Source organism: Gavialis gangeticus, unplaced genomic scaffold (genome assembly GCF_001723915.1).
Source record: "Gavialis gangeticus isolate Ggan-Ray unplaced genomic scaffold, GavGan_comp1, whole genome shotgun sequence".
Classification (NCBI taxonomy): Eukaryota; Metazoa; Chordata; order Crocodylia; family Gavialidae; genus Gavialis; species Gavialis gangeticus.
In genome coordinates this window covers 144,513,975-144,522,270 of record NW_017729032.1, presented here as the reverse complement: position 1 = coordinate 144,522,270, position 8,296 = coordinate 144,513,975, and the positions used below count along the sequence as shown (strand labels likewise).

The following is an 8,296-nucleotide window of genomic DNA, read 5'->3' as shown; positions in this document are numbered from 1 at the left end:
ACCACATTTGCTACCTTCCAATCATCTGGCACCTGGCCCAAGCACCACGATCGCTCATAGAGCTGTGCCAGGGGCCCTGCAATAACCCCAGCTAGCTCCCTCAACACCCTGGGGTGGAGAGCATCCGGACCCGCTGACTTGAACGCGTCCAGCCCCTCCAGAAGCTCTCTAACCCGGTCCTCCCCAACCTGAGGTCTGAAGGCGATCCCCTCGAGTCCGACTTCTATCACAGCAGGGAAGTCCCAGTCCCTGCACAAGAAAACGGAGGTGAAGAATTGGTTAAATTGAATTGTGAGGAATGCAAGAGAGAAGTACATAATTTGTGCCAATAGCTTGATGTTTCAGGCCTACTTCTAGCATTTTTGGCAAGTGTGCACCCAAACTGGGGAATCTGGGTAAAACACAAAATATCAGTGGCAGGTTTTGCTTCTATTGTTTTATTTTGTTTTGCACAATGTGTGTTTAACTATGAAGATGCTTTTGAGTTCTCCCAAAACATTTTGTCCCTACATGAAAAGGGACAAAAGCTAATGCTTGCACCCACCTTGTATTTTGAATCCTCAAGGCACTGGAAAGTAAGGTCCTCTCCTTGACCTCTTTAAAACATGCTGCTTTACTGTTATTCCTCTCCTTTACATATCAGTTGTTGCTGGACATACAAAGGCTAGAGGTACTTTTTGGCTTTAAGCATATGTACAGCCTTCAGGGACTGAAAATTGCAGCTGCAGGTAGGCAGCACTTCATAGTCAACCTTACTGCAGGGTTGGGAGCTGAGCCATAAAGAGGTTTAAAATCTCCCAGAGCAAAGTGCAAAAGAGAGAGAGAAGAACACAGAGTACTGTGTTCAGTTTTGAGCTCCCCACTACAGAAAGGATGTGGCCAAATTGGAGAAAGTCCAGCAGAAGGCAACAAAAATGGTGAGGGGGCTGGGAGACATGACTTCTGAGGACAGGCTGAGGGAACTGGGCTTATTTAGTCTATAGAGAAGAGGATACAGAGTGGATTTCATAGCAGCCTTCAGCTACCTGAAGTGGAGTTCAAAAGAGGATGGAGCTAGACTGTTCTCAGTGGTGGCCAATGACAGAACAAGGAACAATGGTCTTAAGTTGCAGCAAGGGAAGTTTAGGTCAGAAATTAGGAAGAAACTTGTCACTAAGAGGGTAGTAAAACACTGGAACCGGTTACCCAGGCGGGTTCTGGACTCTCTATCTTTGGAGGTTTTCAAGACCCAGCTAGACAAAGCCTTGGCTGGGATGGTCTAGTTAGGGATGATCCTGCTTTGAGCAGGGGGTTGGACTGCCTTCTGAGGTCCCTTCCAACTCTGACTTTCTATGATTTCTATTAGCAGGCTGTGGTGCTGAGGGAGAATCAAAGAGCCTAGGTTGCCCCTTTCAAGGTCTGAAGAAAGACCACAGATTTTGGTTTATCTGTCTGTTGTTTTGTTGTTTGCACACCTGTTTGTTCTGTTGTTTTTGTTTCTGGGGGGACAAGTTTGCCCCATGTAAAATACACTGCCTGGCAACCCAGAACACAGAGCTGACTGGCTTTGAGAAGGAATCTGGGTGAGTGACCTGCTTACAGTATAGACTGAATAGAGAAAATGTGTTACCTTGAATGCTGCCCAAGACAGCAATTAGTGGCTCTCTTTCTTTTTAAACCTTTATACCCACAGCTGACCCAAATAAAGCTGTTTAAATACTGGTGCATCTTTCTCTGTTTCTAAATGTTTTGGTTTACTCCATCAGGATAAGAGCCTTATTAAAACTAGATAAGCCGATTCATGGCTGGGAGTTGAGTTGGCAAAAAAATTATACCTTTTAAGGAAGGATTTTGTAAAAGCAACACTGGACAGAACTAACAGTAAAAGTTCAAGACTTGTGCAGTTGGCCTAAGTGAGTTAGAAATGTGTGTTGGAAAATATTTTTGAATATAAGCATACTTCAGTTATCTGGATATTATATTAAATCTGTTTTCCTTCCCCTTATCCCTTGACGGCAGGATAACTGATCACCCCTGTGACAACTGTGATCACCCCATCACTGATCAGTATGTACCCCAGGTTATGCACCCTGACCACTGTTGGTCTAACGCTTATTCCTGTTGGGATTTACAGGAGTACATAAACATCAAAATTAAATCAAGCTTGGTTTTTAGTACACTCCTTGTGGGAGTGGGGGGGGGGTGTTGAATATTTTGATGGTACAGCTGCCTAAAATTTGAGTAGGACAAATATTCTTAGAATACAGCCATCAGCTAAAAAATCCAAGTGAAAAACCTTTCACCAGTTATTTGTTATTTCCTAGAAGGTGAACATGTACAGTATGAAAAACCCCTAGTTATGATTCCTGAAGTTTGGTATGGTAACATACCAATAGGTTATGAGTGGATTTAAAGTTGGCATGTTTTAAACCTGTGTGATTCAAGGTGGTTTAGGTTTAAAATCTATGGGTGCCTATACATGAGCCAGGAGACTATTCCAGTGTGCTGTAATTAACAGCACATGGGAACAGACTTGATTAATCAAGTCTGCTGGAAGTGTGGTAATTGCTGCACTTCAGCCAGCCTCTGCATCTCATGTATCAGTGTCCCTGTGCTTCAAAATGGTGGCGGGGGCATTTTAACTACAGCTCATTCAACAAGCTTTAGGTAAAGCGGGCCCCCACTGCCCTTTTGAAATGCAGGGATTCTGATACACAAGATGCTCCAGGTGCTTTAATTAGCACATGTAAAATGCCCTAAATAACTCTAAATCAGGGGCAGGAAATTATTTGGGCCCGACGGCCACATAGGCAATTCTGGGGAGCTGCTGCAAACCAGTCAGCACTCTTCCCTACTCCTTCTCAGAACTGCCCAGAGCCTGCATAACTTGTGGCTCTTCCCTGCCTGTAACAACAGTACATACCACTGAACCCAGCAGGCCCCATGCCCACTCTGGGCTCACCCTAGTCATAGCAGACCAGCCCAGCGTGGGTGGGCAAGTCTGGAGCAGGCACAGGGTGGGCCAGGGTCGAGACTGCACCTGGGTTCTGGCTCGTCAGGAACTGTCCCGCTTTGCTGAGCCAAGTCAGAATGGGTGTGGGGTGGGTTATAAGTTGTTATATGAAAATGCATATGGGTGTGGGGTGGGCTGGTGTTGGGGCTCTGTGCAGAGGTCTCTGCCAGTACCATAGGGCTGGGGTCAGTGCCGGCAGCACTGCTGCCAGCAGGAAGAACCAGCACCGTACCTACAGGCTGGGGAACTCACTTCTCATCAGTGCAGAGGCAGAAAAGGATCTTGGAGTCATCATTGATGCCAAGATGAACATGGGCCGGCAGTGTGGGGATGCAGTCAGAAAGGCCAACCACAACTTGTCATGCATCCACAGATGCATCTCAAGCAGGTCCAAGGAGGTGATACTCCCCCTCTACGCGGCACTGGTCAGGCTGCAGTTGGAGTACTGCATCCAGTTCTGGGCGCTGCACTTCAGGAGGGATGCGAGAGGGTCCAAAGGAGGGCCACTTGCATGATCAGGGGGCAGCAGGGCAGGCCCTACAAAGAGGCTAAGGGACCTAAACCTGTTCAGCCTCCACAAGAGGAGGCTGAGGGGGGATCTAGTGGCCTGTTACAAACTAGTCAGAGGGGACCAGCAGGCATTGGGGGAGTCCCTGTTCTCCCGAGCACTACCAGGAGTGACTAGAAATAACGGTCACAAGCTGGCAGAGGGTAAATTCAGATTAGACATCAGGAGGCACTACTTCACTGTCAGGGCGAGTAGGATCTGGAACCAACTTCTAAGCAAAGTGGTGCTGGCTTCTACCTTTGGGGTCTTTAAGATAAGGCTAGACAATCACCTTGCTGGGGTCTTTTGACCCCAGTACTCTTTCCTGCCATGGCAGGGGGTCAGACTTGATGATCTGTTCAGATCCCTTATGACCCTACTAACTATGAAGCAGCTGGAAGAAGCTGCCACTGCCTGGGCTGCCTAAAAAGACAGTCCAGCTGCAGAGGTACCCCAGCCCTGCTGCATGCCCAGGTGGGATGCACAATGGGCCGAATAGCGCCTGGGCCAGGCAGGATTGAAAGACCCTCACAGCCATATTTTGCGCACCCCTGCTCTAAATTGTTTAGGCTGGCACAATTGGCCAATTCCTCTTCCCCACTGTGATAGGAACAGTGATCAAGACCACTCAAGTTAAGTGTATTTAAATAAGAAGTGTTGCTTTTTTCGGCAGATTCCTCATCTTCCTTACCCAAGGGTACCTAAAAGGATTGGTGAATTTTTCTGAGTCTTTTACAGTGTTGTTATTTTTCTGATCCCAGGAATCTCGGATGGTTGATAGAAGTGGAGGGTGGAGTTCATGCGTGGTCTGCTGGAAGAAACAGGAGTTACGTTAAAAAGGATGAGTCTGTATTAAATCAGCTCTATTTATAATTTTGTGTGTTCAAAGCTGAGTGCTTGTATAACATCACTTTTAAAATGGAGCTAAATAAAATAAAGTACCAGCGATGCAACAAATAGTCACGTTAGACTTCAGGAAATTAGCTGCATTATCTATAAGTGGAGTACATGTTTGGATAACAAAAAAAGATGTTAATCTAATTTCTTGATGACTAAAAGCCACTAAGTCCATGTTTTAAAGTACTTGCTTCCTGATGTTGTCTTAAGCTTTTGCTATCACAGTTAGAAACAGTATAAATACACATCCAATTACTGACTTAATCATGGGGCTGCTATTTCTGTTGATAAATGCTGGACTTTTAATGCATCAGTTTAGCAGAATTGGAGACTGGGGTACTAAAAGATATCCCTTATGTTCTTGTTGCACACTTCCCTTTTTTGCTTTTCAAGAAAATGGGAACCAAGTATTTTAATATGCATCTAATGTGGATCACAATTTTGGTATTGGTTCAGAAAGGAAGTCAGACTGATGACTGACACAAGTCTGGTAATATATTGAATGTAATAATTCAGTATCCCATGAATTTTAAGTTGTAGAGGAAAATAAATCATTTGGCTCCGCTTAGCTTTGATAACTATTTATAGAAAATAAACAGCTGTCAGACTGGATAGATCATTTGTTCCCATTGTGAAGGGTTATCAATGTTAAGTGGAAATAATATAATGTAGAATTAATAATATAATGTAAAATTGTGGGTTCAGTTAAGGTTTGGCTAGGAATTTTTAATTGGATAGCTTGCTTCTATAAATTATGCATGCTGAAAGCTTCAAATATGTTTTAAGGCATCCAAGGCGCTCCTAATGGAGACAAATAGATTAAATATATTTTTTAGCTTCATTCATTGTTTGCTATCTCAAGTCTGAGTTTCACAGATTAATTGTAGTACATGTTGAATTCTATCATATTGGTAACTATAAGATACCGTTTACTAGCTGGCAAGTGGACCAAAAAAAGCTAAATGAGCATTCCCCAACTGGAGCTATATCCACCAAGTATTAGAGAAAATGTCCCCTGGGGGCATTATTAGAACGTAACAGTTTCTGCATTTCCATATAATAACTTTTCAGTAAAAAGTGTGAGTGTTTATGGATGACAAGTATTTGTGGCTGGCATGTACACATTGGATGAGGCCCTTGCGATGATGATCTGACTCTTCAAGATTAGAGTACCTTAACTTTACTTAAAGTGTTTTGTATTTGCAAATTCATAGGGTACCTTTTTAGCTTTGAGTTATGGAACACTTGCTATCCCACTCTATTTTCTTTCTCTGAAAAAAAATGGAAAATGATCCCTTCTCCAAAACTCCAGTCTTCTGGTCAACTAAGCTCAGAGTACCTCAGGGTGACACCCTTTCTGGCCTGTGTTTGGTGTTTGTCCTGGCCTCCTTTTATACTAGCTTTGTGCTGCTATTTTTGTTTTATATCCGTGATGGCATATCACTGTTCAATATAATTTTACATCTTATGGCTATCATTTTTTTTCGTTCTTTTTGAAGGATTTTGTCAAAAGTCTTCCTGAAAACTTGCAGAAACTGATTCTCCTATTTGATCTCAATACTTTAAAAAATGCATTGTGTAAAAAGTATGGTATTCTCTTTAACATTTCTTCAAAGCATCACCTATTTTAAAAAACCTTTGTTTTTCTGTTTCTTGACAAGAAGGCTGACTATGAACACAGTAAGACCATAAATGCCACACACACTTTCTCTGCAGCTTCCTGCTGTAGTGTAGTATGTATTTGGTTTTGCTTGCTTGTATCTTTGGTGAGGAGGAGTCTTGTTTGCACTTGCTTGGTAAATAAAGAAACCTTGTTTGAGTGAGTGAAGTTCTATTCTTACTTTCTCATATTAGAAGACTGGTAAATATAGCTGGATTGGAATATAGTATTGGTAAATAGAATCCAGACATAGCAGTACTTATTATGGTTCATCATTAGGATCAGAAGATGTAGAAAGTTGTTACTCTTATCAAAATAGTTTGTCCTTCAGAGACATAATACATTGGCTAGGGAAAGCTGTTTCATAAAATCTCCTTATAACAAATCAATGGTAAAACTAGTTAGGATGAACTATTATTTTCATGGTAACATACTATTCCAGAGAAAACAGCCCTTCTCAGGACTAAATACAGCTCATGTCTAATACTTTTGAACCTTCAGAGCTTTCTTACTGAAAAATATTCCCCCTGGCCCTGAGTGTTTCTCAAAGGACCCATTAAGTATGTGCAGATAATCTAATTATATGCATCCACATGGATTACATTTCCTTCCACTGAGTTCTGAGAAATAATTCACACTGGTGTTCTAGGTGTCTCGAAAACTTACAACAGAAAACGTACTCTCTCTTCTAAATGAGAGAAAAAGAATCTGATAATTTTTGAGTGAGTCTGTTACAAGCATATTCTTAGTATTTACCGTTCTGTAGAAGGTAGAAGGCATCTTGCTGTCTAATGCAAAACACATGATTCAGGAAAATGAACTTAAAATCTGTAAACAACTCCTCTTTTCTAAAGTACTGTCTCAAATGCATTAACTGATAAGTAGTCTAGTAAGGCTATTAAATAGGACCTCTAAGTTTTAGTATAGTTAGATTTCAGTGGAAAATATCCTATGCGTAAATGAGGGAACATTATGGCTTTCTCCTCTCATTCCAATCTAATTTTCTATTGTTGGGCTCTAGCAACCAAGGTATTTAATAAAGTTTAAAAAAGGAAGAAATGTTTATGCAGAATTTTGGCTTCACCATGTTCTAGCATGGCATACCATGGCTGGAATTAAAAGGTGCTTTCCTCTGCAGTTTGCATCAATGGCAAAACTCCCACTGAGTTTTGGATCAAGCCAAAGTTAGTAAGAACTGTTCTCAAGCCTAAGAGGCTCTGTATCTCCTAGAACATATCAGGAGTTCAGCAGAAGAAAGGAGGCTGGTAAATGCTGCTTCTCTACATTGTATGACTTCAGTGTATTGTATGACAGCAGTGGCCACCGGGTAAGCAGGACAGCACGTAACTCTTCTATGTAGTTCCTGCCAGAACCATGAGGCTTCGCTACAATGGTTGTGCCAGTGGATATGCAGCGCATCCTGGGAGGTACCAGCTGCTAAGAAGGCTGCAGAAGGTGTGGGCACATCTGCAGGCATCTTCCTTCAGTTGCTGGGATGTGACAGAAGCCTCTCTGCTTACAGAGCTTATGTTGCCCTATTTGCAAAAAGGAGGAGCTGTGAATAGGGAGGAACTCACAGTTTTGCCAGAGGGAAGAGACAGAAAGAGAAGGACTAGAGAATCTAACCACTTGGTTTTTTCCCATATGAAATTATTTTTAGAAGGCTCTCTCATAACACACAATATTGCTGAAGTGGCAATGGCACTTGATAAACTTCTAGTAAGTGTCTGTGCTCACAATAGTTATACTGAATTCCTCATAAGTATGCCCTGATCCATGTCTAGGGCTATGATGATACAGATAGTTATACTGACACCATCACAGTGTTGTGTTTGAAGTAAGGGCCAGGGGTGCTGGGTTGGAAAATTTCAAAGGGAGGGTCCAATCATCTCCCCAGAGACTGTATTATTTGACAACAGAATATGTATGGTTCATTCCCCATCCTCTAGAAACATTTATCTAAGATCTGAACTATTTCTGCCAGATTTGATTTAGAAATCTCTAGAAAGTGAATTCCATAAAAGAAACTGATGCAAAAAGAAAATAACTAAAATCTTGCCACCATTTTCTGTGCTGGGATCCTAACGTGCTCCCAGGTGCTCTTCCAGCATCTCTGGGTATGGTGCACAAGGGAGCCAGCTATGACATAGTTCTAATATTGGTACCTTATTATCTATTCCCTTCTTTTCTCTCATCTCCA

At 42.3% G+C, this 8,296-nt stretch overlaps 1 long non-coding RNA gene across 1 annotated transcript in view; it reads left to right on the top strand.

The window, feature by feature from the left end:
• LOC109302695 overlaps positions 1-8,075 on the top strand; it is a 17,969-nt gene extending 9,894 nt beyond the window's left edge. The window contains exon 3 of the long non-coding RNA XR_002098896.1: positions 8,046-8,075. This is a non-coding gene — a long non-coding RNA (uncharacterized LOC109302695). The remainder of the gene's footprint in view (positions 1-8,045) is intronic.
• Positions 8,076-8,296: the final 221 nt, after the last annotated feature.